We start from the raw sequence: 14,549 nt of genomic DNA, 5'->3' as shown, positions 1-14,549 counted from the left end.
CATTTCCGTCTCTTCTCCTTGGGAACATGCACCATGACCTCGCTTCCAAAAATGCGCAGATGGGATAGGTCAGGACGCTTACCTGTGAACTTTTCCTCGGGAGTGAATGGTAGACCTTTTGTCGGTGAACGGTTGACGACGTAAGAAGCAGTGGCTACTGCTTCCGCCCAGAATCGCTTTTCCAGCCCGGCATCGAACATCATGCTTTTGGCGCGCTCCACCAACGTCCGGTTCATCCGCTCTGCCAGCCCATTCTGCTCCGTATTATACGGAACCGTAGTTTCGTGGTGAATTCCTGCTTGACGCAAGCACCGCCGCATCGCACGATTAACATACTCCTTGCCGTTATCCGTTCTGATCCGCTTAATCCTTTCTCCCGTCTGGTTCTCAGCATACGACTTGAAATCTTCAAACGCTTCTAACACATCCGTCTTCGATTTCAGAAAATAGACGAACGCCTTCCTGCTTGCATCGTCGATGAACGTCAGGATGTATCGGCTTCCTCCCAACGACGCTGTCTCCATTGGCCCACAGAGATCAGAATGAATCAGCTCGAGCAACTGACCAGCCCGGTGACCCTTCGCCTTAAACGGTTGCCGTTGGTGCTTGCCTTGGATACACGGAACGCATTTCAGGGAATTTCCTTCTTCAAACTTCATTCCAGTCGCTATGGCTTCAAGTCGCTTCATGCACCCTGCCGAAAGATGTCCTAATCTTCGATGCCACAGTTGAAAACTGCTTCTCTCTCGTGCCACGTGCACTGACGGATTCTTGACCAGCTTCAGCTTATACAGACCATCCGATTGCTTTCCCACTGCTACTACTTCCTTCGTGGGACTGCAACCTTGCAGGATTCTTTGTCGAACATGACCTGGTACCCGCTCTCGCACATCTTGCTCACGGATAGTAGGTTCAATGCCAAATCTGGAACGCACAGGACATTCTTCATAGAGATTTCACACGACGTACCTCCTATGTCTGCTTCCAGATCGACGACACCCTTGGCGACGACGACCGCTACAGTACTATTTGCAACGTTGATGCTAGCCGACAAGTTTTCCGCTTCTCTCAAGAGCTCCCTGTTTCGGCACAGATGCGTCGTTGTACCGGAATCGAAAATCCAATCGACATCGTCCTTCGCCGACTGGACTGCATTAAACGCCGCGAAAAATGCGGCATGACCGCTTGGCTTCCCACGAACTTCACGGTTGTCCTTCTTCTCGCTGGGTTTCCTCTGGCACTGTGATGCATAATGTCCCGATTTCTTGCACCGGAAACACTTCACCGCTGACTTATCCATCAATTTCGGCTCCGGTCTTGAATGACTATAGAACGCACCATCACCTGACTTGCAATCCTTACCGACTTTCACATCCTGCAGGATTTTCGCCTTGACAACGTCCGCCGTAAGCTTCATACCCGACGACTCTAATCCTAGAATCATCGGTTCGTACTGCTTCGGTAGACCCTTCATCAGCAAACTCGCTAGCCAAGTGTCGTCCACTTTGAATCCTACCTCCGAAAGATGGTGACTCGTCGTAAACAGCTCGTTCACGTACTCCTGAGTCGTCTGGCAAATGATGTCTTCATCGCGTTCAGCGCCGACCAGCCGAATTCCAGTCAGTCTCCTCAACAGGCCAATCTTCCGAGTTGAACCGCTATGTTCATAGGTATCACGCAGGTTATCCCAAGCTTCCTTTGCGGTTTTGGCGTTCCGCACTAACCCGTAGATCTTGGGATCGATGCTCAGACATATCGTGGCCAGGGCTTGCTCGGAAATTTCGTCGCTTACTGCCGGATCTTCCGCCGGCTGGTCCTTCACTGCGCACCACGTCCGTTCCTTAATCAGGATCATCTTGGTCGCGAAAGACCAGGAGCTGTAGTTCTCCGAACCACGTAGAGTTTCCCTTACCGGCAACGAAACTGAACTGCCCGGAACACGACCGCCAACGCTGCCTTGTCCTCTGGAACCGCCTTCCTAACTAACATTTAATGTCAATGTAAATGTTATTTCAACTCGTGTATACGGCTTCAATCTGAATATGTGTGCTATACATATGATCAATAACTTCTATTCAATTCCTTTACCAGCAAATCTGGCGAATCTATTCAGCTATTTTCGACGTGCCGGCACAACTACTTTACAGCATGTTACACAATTTTTTCTCAATCTTTACTAAACCATTTAGTAATATAATTCGCTTCAATTGCGCTTATTCAGATTTTTTGAATCTGTTAAATAAGTTTTATACAGCCACTTAATTCAATTTGATTAAATATTATTTGAGAGGAGAGTAAATTTCGGAGTTTATTTAATGTTTTTTTTTGTGAAAACTACAATATCAATTTTGTTGCTACCTAGATTCGAACTCCTGATCTCCTGATTCAATGGCCGCTGCTCTGTCATCACCGTCACTTTGACATATGTAAATAACAAAGAAAATTATGGATGTGCTTCTTCGCCCTATAGGTTATTTTGCTAACGCTATTTTTGGATTCATGCTGTATAAACGTTAGAAAGAGGTCTACATGCTGCTTTTAGCACATAAGCTTAAAAATTATGCTTTCAGCATTATTTCAACCATTATTCAAACATTTATCAGCATGTTCTTTTGGGTAACTTTAATGCATCATCAATCGTTGAAATTGTTTTTAGGCAACATTTTCTCGATCTGTATAGATGCTACTCTGCTGCTAATCGTTTAACAGCAGCCGTCAACAGAAATATCGCTTCTAAATGGCTTGTTTTCTTACACTATCTGCTAGCATTAATGACAGCGCTTTGTCAGTTGCTATAAAAGCAGGTGAAAACCTTTGTAGCTGCATTACAAAAATCAATAGCTCATACACAGCTCCGGCAACAAAAATCAAATGTAAACATTGCGGTTTTGACGTTCCATGCTGATAAGCTATTAAAAGAAGCAGTATAAGGTTTACTTAAACGTTGTGTAATCTTCAAAGATACAGAAGTTGCCTAAAAGCTTCGTTAGTTCATTTATAGCGCCATTACGCTATATTGTTAGTGCTATAACAACAGCGAAACCGTTTTCATTGTGAATGCTACTCACCGTAATATGGGAAGTTGCTAACAAGCAACTCAATTACATACATGAGCTCTTAACCGATGAGCTTTGTTGCTAATTCAGACAGAGCTGTTTTATGAATATATGAAAGCTGCACAAACGATAAAAGATGAAATATATTCGGTACAAACTGACTAGCTGATAGATATTTGGGTAATAGTCGAGTTGAAGTTTAATGGATTATTTGCGGAGGCTTTTCTTTTATTCAGCATTGGCTTCTTTTATTCAAATATTATACAGCCAAAGGCTAGAAGTTGAAGCTTTTAGCACCAAAATTGTTAGTTGGGTTGAGATCCGTTTCCTTGATTCCTGGAGTTATCTTGAGGTCCGTTTGCATCTTCAGGATTCACCATTTTTCTTGATCTTGATGAAGACAACTTTTCTTCTTGAACCTTCCTCGCGGTGAAAAATTTTTCACTTTTCCAAACAGAGTCGTTTCCTTAGCAACTGCTAGGGCCCGTAACCTATTGGGACAATTGAATGAACACGTCTGCTTGGTTTGATATGATAGTAGAGACTGATTTATTAGCTAGACAATTAACGATGACATACTATGATCTATACGAAATTCGATGGTTACTGCGCCAATACCACCTAACACCAGGACTTGGGCTTGTGCGCTTTGAGCGGCACACGGTCGCTTTGGCGGAGCCTACTTGCGGAATCATGCAGCTTTTTATAGAGGTTTAACAGGGCCCACTGTCAAACCACACCACATCCTAGGCAGGCGCCACAACTCGCAGATAGTCCCTGCGTCATTCTTTGTTATATTTACAATAATATTACCTAATTATCAAATATAACATGGTCCAAAGTTCTCGTGGTGCCTCGAGATTAACAATATATATTAACAATAATATTGACGGAAGGCACGGCACGGCAAATGCTGGGTAAAACCATTGGTACTTCGCGTACCTGAAGGAATAAAATAGACCCCATTTTGCGGTCCTTAGCCTCTTACCCAGCAACTCCTATCCCTACATCCTCGTGGCGCTGGCCGGGATACAAGCAACTTTAGGGAAGATCGGGTAACCAACCCCGGTGGGATTTATGGTCATATGCTAACAGGGAAGGGGGATTTGCTCCTCTCCGGAGGTTCATGCGCGGTGGTTGTTGTCGGGGTGCTCGTCTCCAACGTGAGATTATGATACGGACCGCTAGGTTACTATCATAGCCTGCGATCGACGGGTGGTGAGGTAACCACCCTTGAAGTCGATGTTGTGTATATCAACGTCAAGTGCGTTAGCATAGGCGTGAGCGTTCTCAATAGTCCCCCCCCTGATGTATTGCTTAATTGCGGGGCGGGGATACGGGCTGGCGAAAGGGTTTTGATTTTAGTGGGTCTGGTAAGAGTTACATGACATACCCATCCCCACACTACCTGAGATACCTCCTCAGGTGTCTGGTTGCAGATTTCCGTTTACCCTTGCTCAAGAAAAAAACACGTGCTGGTCGACGGACGACATTTCTCGGATGTTATAGATGTAAGGTCCTTCAGAGGTCCGAACATCGACTCGGATCACTACCTTGTAGTTGCAAAAATTCGGACGCGACTCTCCAGCGTCACGAATTCACGAAACAACAGAACGAAGCGTTTCATTTTTTTTATTATTCTTTATTTAGGTGTTTTTTTAATTCTAGATTAAGTTCAACACCGGACGATGCGTTTCAATATCCAACGTTTGTCAGTTGAAGGAGTTGCTGAACAGTACCACCAGAAGCTGGAAGAGCGGATAGGAGATGCCACCGGATCTGGCGACGTCACTGTTGAAATTGTGGGAAAATATCCACGATGCTGTGACTACAACAGCACAGGAAGTGTTAGGCACTACACAGCGACGCCAACGAAATGGTTGGTTTGACGAGGAGTGCCAGCGAGTGACAGACGAGAAAAATGTTGCTAGGAGTCGAATGCTAGTGGCTCGTACCCGTTCCAACAGAGAGCGGTACAGTGTAGCAAGGGCAGAAGAGGAACGAACCCACTGCAGAAAAAAGGCCACACGAAGAGAGTGTGATAGCTGAAGCGCAGGAGAACATAAATTGAAAAGAATGTGTTTGAGGTTTTACGCAATTGTCAATGGCGCGCGGCATAAGACTGCGCCAGTGCCCGCCATGTGCAATGATCGAGAGGGGAATTTGCTGACAGAAAAGACTATGGTGGTAGCCAGGTGGAAAGAGCAATTCGAAGATTTGTTGAACGGTGAAAATGAAGGTGTATAAGGAGCAGGATGCACATAGTTGGCGACGGTCAATCTGTGGAACCACAACGCTGGACGAGGTTAAGAAGGCTCTAAACAAGCTCAAAACAGTAAAGCTGCTGGGAAGGACGAGATCCCGGTCGAGCTTCTCAAACACGGAAGTAAGCAGCTGCATTAATCAATCCACCACATTATCCAGAAAATATGGGAGGATGAAGAACTGCCTGCCGGCTGGTTGGATGGCCGCATATGCCCAATCTATAAGAAAGGGCACAGACTAGAGTGTGCCAATCACAGAGGGATCACCCTTCTGAACTCGGCGTACAAAATTCTGTCGCGTATCCTGTGTAACAGACTGAGACCGCTTGAGGAGTCCTTCGTCGTCGAATACCAGACAGGTTTTCGTGAGGGCCGATCAACAACGGATCAGACGAGTTAATACAATCCCATTGAATTCCACCACTTAATTGTATCTTGACAGATACGTATTTCGACCTCAACAGTAAGGCCGTCTTCAGAGACACTGAAGACGGCCTTACTGTTGAGGTCGAAATACGTATCTGTCAAGATACAATTAAGTGGTGGACTTCAATGGGATTGTAAAATTGCAAAAAAATCGCTTGAAAAAACTAGCTTCTAACGAAATTTAACGGAATTCCGCGGAATTTCGAAACAAATTTAAACTTAAACCAGACTTTATATTATCAAAAATTTTGGCTGCGCCGCTGAACAAAATCTTAAGATTGTTTTCAAAATTTTAGGCTATACAAATTTTTCTATTAACGCTTACTACATAACCCCATTCTCAGTCGACAAATACGTATGTAGTTTTCTTCTATAAAACGTCTTCAGTGTTTCCAAGATTCAAATTTAAATTTGGTGATATTTTTTTTACTATTTGCACAATATGAATGCGGAATCGATCGAGGGACGGCAGTTAGTCCGGGAGAACGCGAAGTGAAAAAAATTTACCTCGTGTAGCAGAAATTTGTTTAACTATAGTGTAGTGTGCAATCGATCGTGTTGATGCTGATCTCGTCAGCTAGTGTTGGAGAACGCGAAGTGATAAAACTAATGTCTGCATCGAAGAGCACAACATTATTTAATGCGGAATCGATAGTGTTGTAAAAGCTTATTAAACGCAGCACAAGGATCTTGCGTTAGATTGATTTGAAACACAGTTTTCGCCTTCGTTTACAATAAATATTTATTTATTTACTAGCAGACCCGACGAACTCCGTTTCGCTCAAAATTGAGTTATGAAGAAATTGGTGTTTCATTTGTATGGGAGCCCCCCTTTTCAAAGCGGCGAGGGGTCTCGAACCATTTTAAGAACCTTCCCCGATCGGTTCAGCAGTTTCGGAGTCTATAAGGTTCAGACAGACTGAAATTTATTTTTATGTATATAGGTTTATCTTCATCTTCAGTTTTAACTTAGCAATACAGGCTTTTCAGGGAGTAAACGTCATAAAAATCTGCAGCGTTCCGGCGCATTAAGCCTAGTACGGCGAAAGCCTTGGCAGTACTCGTTGCAATATGCTCATTAAAATCCAGCTTGCGGTCAAACGTAACTCCCAGGTCTTTTATGGAGCTCACACTTTTCAGTTCGTTTCCGCATGCCAAGTAACGAAAGTTTATCTGCGTTCTGCATCTGGTACAACTTATTGAGTTGCATTACGACGCATTTATTTCCATACCATTTGAACAACACCAGATGGCTATGACATCTAGATCTTGTTGCAGCGCAAGACAATCGGTCAATGATCGAATAATTCGAAATATTTTCTTTTCAAATCGTCGGCGTACATGAGGCGATGGGATCGAAGTTTATAGCATAAGTCGTTCACGAAGATGATAAAAATCAGCGGCCCTAGGTGACTGCCTTGTGGCACTCCGGATGGCGTAGGAAATGTGCCTAATTTAACGAAGGATGACCTACCAATCAGGTAAGAACGCAGCCAAGTGACAATCAAGTCAGGAAAACCCAAACGTTTTAATTTCTTTAAAGTTAATCCGTGAGGAAAGTTATCGAAAGTCTTCGAAAAGTTGATGTAAATGCTATCAACTTGACATCTCTTCTCCAGGTTAGAATTCAGCATGCTAGTGTGCTCATCAGGTTTGTTACAGTTGAGCGATTTCGTACAAAGCCATGTTGGTACTCATGAGATAACAGGTTTAGCAGACACATACATACGTTCATAAATCAGCAGTTCGAGTGTTTTGGCTAGACAACTAAGAATCGAGATTGGACGATAGTTTTCAACATTATGGGAGTTACCAGCCTTATGAATTGGGGTAACTGCTGATATTTTCCACTCATCTGCGTAACTAGAGTCTCGGTCTAGGGGGGGCCATGGCACCAGCTGGTGGGATGTAATTTTCAAAGGCGATTTAAAGCACTGGATTGCAATAGAAATTGTTTGACTAAGTTTATCGCTCATTCGTCCTAGAACTAACATATAAAAATCGCGAATAATACAATTGATTTCCAATGATGCTGTGATTGCTTCAAAACGCTGTGTCTGTGTCAACTTGTCTTCTCCATGTTACTAAATGTGGATAAGTGTGTAATCTAAGATTCAAGAATCTTCTTCGAATTATCTATAAATGAAATTCGATATGAGTATATTTCTGAAAGTTTTCAAGCATTTCCATGATTACTTAATGCATAAAAATCTCGATTTTTTTAAACTTGAAATTTTTGAAACTCTTTAGATGTGGAATAAATTCCACGAAATTTTGTCTTAATCAATATAAGTATTCATGCAATTCCAAAATGTATGCTATGTGCTAAATAAGTTAAGTTCCGATGAACACAAATTTGGAATCCTAAAGTGTTTTTATGAGTCATAAATTCCATGAGTCATAAAATTATGAGTCATGAATCAAATTCCAGAATAACATAGGGTTTTTGTAGTTACTGACGTTAGGAAGAGGCTTTATTATGGTTTTCTGAATAGGTGTGAGATTTCTCTGCAAAAATCAATTGAGAAGCAACCAAATCGATCTGAATTGTGCTGCAAAAGAAAATGTTTTCTGATACGAACTGGTTTCTAAATCAATTTTTTTTATCCTAAAAAACAAATTCTAACTAAGGCAGACACAAAAGAGTTTTCCGATGATCTTTATGAAATCGCCAAAAATTAAATGGAACAAGATCTTTTGAGGATTATAAAAATATTTCTTTAATGCAATCTCTGTTGTGAGTGCGAAGGTTGCCTAAGTTTTGTCCTAATACTTTCAATGGAATGCGTTGTTGATTTTTCTGTCATTGTAATGTAACAAAGATTCTTAAGTTTTATAATTTTATATCTTTCTGTGCCAGTGCCAGAATTATATAGCGAGAGCAAAAAGCTCCATAGGAATTTGATCAACTGTTTTGCGGCATACCTTGCGATTAACTCGAAGATTTTCCAAAGAATGGTCGTTCAAAATTTCATTGACCGGATTTGTGTACATGTGCTCATTTTGATGCAGTTGCTTCAGTCTTTTTTGAAGCAGATGGTAGTTTAATAGATCAGAAATATTTATATCTTAATACAATTATGTTTTTATGTTTCTTCGACTAGGATACTAGTCAAACAAATGCAGAACAAATTTATTATTTTAAGCTAGCAACTGAATTAGAAGCGGCATTGATTTTAGCTTAAAAATCGAGAAATTGTTCCCGGGGGTCCAACTTAAATATTTCGATGCTTCGCTGAACAAATGGTCATAGATGTGATAACGCAACAAAAAATATTTTTATAGAATTCATAATCAAAAGTAAGAAATATGTAGGAAATATGTAAATGAAATAAAAACTGACTAAGTTGGAATTACTTTTCAAAATTTTCTGGGGGGCCACAAGTAGGTCTGGAGGGGGGCAGGCCCCCCCGGCCCCCCCTTATTTACGCCAATGCTGGGAAGACTCCTAGCGCAAGCGACATGTTGAACAAAATGCAAACTGACAATCCTAATACGTCAGCACACGTTGAATGCAGGAGGTGGTCTATCTGGAATAATGTCTGGCTTCTAATGTTTTTGAAATTTCAACTACGGAGAATGTGGGGCGCGAAAAGTACATGTTGTATGGTGGAAGAGAGTTAAGAAGGTCTGTCGAATGGAGGAGAGTTCGTATTGTACACCGACTTGAAAAAACTTGCGAATAGTTCAGCAGATTCAGCGATATTATTTGATGTAACATCAGCAAACCTCACAGTGGATAACATCGCGTGCGATTTTTCCTGGTTTTGATGAAGCGCCAGAAAGCTGACGGGTTCGATTAAACTTCATTTTGTACACGGTGAACATACTCACGAAAGGTCGACGACACGAGATTTTCGTACTCCGATTCAACGGTTTGATAACTGGTATAAAATTGATCAGATCCGGGAGCAGACGCTCCACGATGAATTCCTTTGAAAGCGGCACAAATGCAGGGGTATTGCCTTATCGCCGATTTAACACATGCGGCAAGAATGCGGTGATTTATCACAGACTGACTCTTCTGTTATTATAACTCCATTGGTCGCAAAACAGTTATTTGACCTTGAAAAACTGAAATCAGAATTGCGTACATAATGTAAAACCAATTTAACCCTTGTGTGGCCGGATGGGTACCCGGGTACCTTTTTGGAATTCAATTCGCGATATCTAAATGATTTTTCATAGTAAGAGGTTGACACTCTGCCACATCCACGATAATGAAGGCCTAAACCGATTGTACGGGTTAACTAAAATTTTGATTAAGGAGGGGCGGAGGGCGGGTTCCGACATTTTTTTACCCTTTAAATGGCCGGCAGGGTACCCACGAAGCTAAAATGCTTATATCTTTGGCAATTTTTAACCGTTTTCAACCGTTTTGGGCTCATTCGATTCATAATTTTGTCCTTTATCATGCTGTTCTAGGATTGGACCGGTCCGGCCCCTCGGACCACCGGGAAATCCGGATTTCTAGGGACATGTCTTGCATAGATTATACTGATCGTTGATTTCGGTAGGTAATCAGCAATATGGGTATCAAACTTCTTGATATTTCATCAGCAGGTTGATTTTTATCTGGGTGCTGCGGATAGAGCCGCTTTTCTGCTCTCAAGCGAGTAGAGGGATGTTTTGAAATCAATCCCATAAGTAAAATTATTTTGCAGTTTCTTGGCTGTCAAACATTTCCCGCTCTTCGAATTTTTCTTTCCATGCTGCATGAAGGCGCACAAATGCGCGAGACTCTACATGACTTTACGATGGTTTACATACATTCCTGCTCCAATCAGCTGTTGAATTTCGGAAAATTTCGTAACTAGTGCTATTTAATTGCATTCCTACTAATATTCAACTCGAAATATAATGTGAAAATATTTGTTACAAAGAATACAAAACTCAATCTAAATTTATTTTTATTTTTTTCCCAAATAATAACAATACTTCTCAATATAGGATCTGAAACGAACATAACCACAATCTTCAATGTTTGGCTCCGGCACAATAGAAAAGTTTGGCTTTAGTTTGACAACCAAATCGATTCTATTCGCACCACCCAGATTTTTATTGATTTGGGTCCATCAGACGTGCAGATCTTTAATTGTTGCCATTCCAGAACAGGTTCCTCGAGGGGTCATAGGTGGCCATGAACAATTTTCAAGGGAACATCAACAATATGGGTATCAAACTTCTTGAAATTATTTCCAGCGTTCTTGACATTATTTTGGAACAAGTTTCCCGGGTGTGGAAGGGGGGGGGGGGGGGGTTTGGTCAAGGTTGGCCAAAAACATTTCCCATTGGATCCCCAACAATATGGATGTCGCAATTCTTGAAATTTCCTCAGCAGTTTGTTTCTGATTGTTTTAGAGCCACCAGACGTGCTGAGTTTCCATTCCAGGACAGGTTCCCCGTAGGGTCTTAAGTGGCCATAAATAGGGGAAATGTTCCGATCTCCATCTCACTGTACATATATCAATCTCATCGCTAAACAAAGAAATACGGCACCAAATTCGTCGCTTCTTTTTGTCAACATGCGTGCTGACTGCTGAAAAAAATCACAAAAATAATAAACAAACCAAATTCTTTTCCATTGCTTTGTTTTTGATGGGATTGAAATAGGAGCTATGAGATGAAGTGGCGAACCGTTCCCCTACTTGTCAATATAAATAAATATAAATAAAAAAAAAGAAAGCTGCAGTTTTTTGTAATCCGTGTGTTGACAGCAAAATCATTGCAAGGACCACCCTTTGACACCAGAAGGCAACTAAGTGGACCACCGAAAGCTCCAAAACATCCGGAGAAGTTGCCGATTCTGAAAGTTTATTCTAGAAAACTGCGACTTTTTAGAATTTTAGTGTTGTAGCAATGAGCGAGCAAAATCAATACAAGGACTACTCATTCATCCCGGATGACCACTAAGTGGTTTTTAGAAAGTGCTGGAACATCAGGAGAAATGACCAGGTGTAGAAGATTATATTTTGAAGTTTCGTTTTTTTATAAATCTATTGTTGGCGTAATGCCAATTCTGGAAATCCGCCCTAAAAACTATTACTTGTTGTAGCATTGTGAGAGTAAAATCATTGCATGAACAAGGCATTGACCACCATTGGCCATCTGTAGACATCAATAGACCAATATCATTTCAAGAACCGAACGTTGACTCCGGGAGGCCACTAATTGGTGCTCCAGAAGCACCGGAATAGCCTAAAAGGTAATCAATTCTAGAAACTCGCCCTAGTAGCTGTGTGCGATAAAAATAATTGGAGGATCATTCATTGACACCGTGTGGCCGTTAGGTGAGCATCAGGAAGCTTCGGAACTTTCGATGATGTGCCAATTTTTAAGTCATCCTAGAAAGTTGTGAGTTTTTAGAAATCGCTTGTTGAGAAATGTGAGAGCATAATTGATGCAATCTAAACGGATAGCCACAATACATCCAATAATGCTGCGACTTTCAATAAATCGTTCGTTCACTTCAAGTGATGGAATAAAATGGGATAGTACGGAATCGTACTATAACAAGTGAAGGCACTCCACTAGAAGCTTTAAACAACCTTTGACTGACGTATTGTAGAGCTCCACAATTGTCAATCTTGGGTGATGTTCCTCCAGTTTTCATAAACGTTTAGGTTCGATTCCACCGCGTGCAGCAGCTAGCGTGTTCGTGGCCTTCAACGAAGTCAATGGCCTCTATCCGGATCTCTGGTGAATATTGTTTTTGCTATTCTTTCTTCCGACACTCGCACTAAGGGACCGGCCCACTGGAGTTTGCCGTATTTTATACGATTCCCATTATTTTTTCTTCTTTATACACTTGATACAGCTCGTGATTCATGCGTCTGCGCCACACATCTTTTTCTAGTTTTCCGAGAATTGTACGTAGCACTTTTCGCTCGAAAACGTCAAAAGCTTTCCTGTCCGCCTCTTTTTACATCCTTACGAATCATAGCAAATTTCGTTTCCAATATTCGAGGAAGCCCCTATTCGCAGCAGCATTACGTCACTTCACAGGAAACGTTATTGTCACATGTCACATGTCATGTAAAGATGTACTCCGTCTTGGTAGAGTCGATGATTTAGCCTATCTTCGCCGGCTCCCTCTTGATTAGGGCAAAAGCCTTCACAACTGCCCTGCGATCGAATGTAGTCAATGTCGTCCGCAAACATCAGGAGCATATGCGACCATGTGATGATAGTGTCATTCTTCTGCACACCAGATCTCCTAATCACCCCCTCGAGTGCAATATCTATATTCATAAAAAATAATTTCTGTCTGTCTGAACCTTATAGACTCCGAAACTACTGAACCGATCGGCGTGAAAATTTGTATGCAGAGGTTTTTGGGGCCGGGGAAGGTTCTTAAGATGGTTCGAGACCCCTCCCTTCTTTGGAAAGAGGGCTCCCATACAAATGAAACAGAAATTTCTGCATAACTCGAGATCTAAGCAGAAAATAAATTAATTTTAGTCGAAACGAAGTTCGACGGGTCTGCTAGTTTACAATAAATTTGAAAGCGCATCACTCTGCTTCAATCTCTCCACGGTCATAAACGCGGTTGATAAGTCGTCTGCAACCCGAATACTTTATTTCGAGTCATCAAGCGTTGCACGTATCATCGTAATCAGCTCCGCCGTAGAACCATGTTATGACATTATCTGCATCAGCTTAGGGGTCGTACACTTATTACGTAAGTAATTTTTCTGGGTTTTTCAACCCCCCCTCCCCCTATGTAAGATTTTTTTCATACAAATTATTTTTTATTTATATGGAGCGTAAGATATTGGCCAACCCCCCCTCCCCCCATAAGTGCTTACGTAATATGTGTACGGCCCCTTATTTCTTTTCACTGAATCGTACGCTGCTTTGAAATCAATAGACAGATGGTGAGTCTGCAAGTTGTACTCCCGAAATTCATAAAGGATCATCTTCAGGCTAAACATCTCATCCGTCGTTGATCGGCCTTCACGGCCAGACAGGTAGATTTTGAAACTGGAACGAAAAAAATTATAAGACTAGCCAGTTTCATTATCTACTGAGGGAGCGCATCTAGTTACAGATTTTTTTTTCACACAGATTATCAGTGGATTCAGAGTTTCGAAAGTTTCTAGTACGAACTGCAATAATTGACCACTGCTCTGGATGTCCCTGCACTTCTGGAGCACCATTTGGGGACCACCAGGTACCCCTTGCTCTCACAACAAATGACGAATTTCAAGAATTAACCACTGCTCCGGACGATTCGGAGCTTCCCAAGGATAACTTAGTGTCCACCTGGAATCAATTGATGGTCCTGGGCATTACTTTTCAACGGATTGTTTATAAAAAAGGCGCAAATTTCTAGAACAAACTTTCGTAGTATCAGATAGAGGCCACCTAGAATCGAAGAGTAGTGCATGTATTGGTTTTGATGTGACAATGTTAAAACAAACGGTTTTGGAAAGTCACATCTGTCTAGAAGAATGTCTGGAATCGATCATATCTCCGAGTGTCCGGAATCTTATGGTGGGTCTCCTGCTGGTCACCCGGCGTCGATGAGTGGTCCTTGCATTGATTTTGCACTCACATTGCTAGATAAATTGATTTAAAACAAAATGCGGCTCTGAAAATGTTTATGAACATTCCTGACTCCTCAGGGAACCTATTCCGGAATTGGCAATCCGGGGTGAACTTGTTTGATGAACCCAAATAGACAAAAAATAAACGCTTGAGACAATTTCAAGAAGTTTGACACCCATATTGTTGGGGTTCCAATGATAAATGTTTTTGGTCAACCCCGGCTCCCGGGGAACCTGTTCCAGAATGGCCACTC

The sequence above is a fragment of the Armigeres subalbatus genome, chromosome 2 (genome assembly GCF_024139115.2).
Source record: "Armigeres subalbatus isolate Guangzhou_Male chromosome 2, GZ_Asu_2, whole genome shotgun sequence".
Lineage (NCBI taxonomy): Eukaryota > Metazoa > Arthropoda > Insecta > Diptera > Culicidae > Armigeres > Armigeres subalbatus.
Note: the sequence above shows the minus strand (reverse complement) of the source record.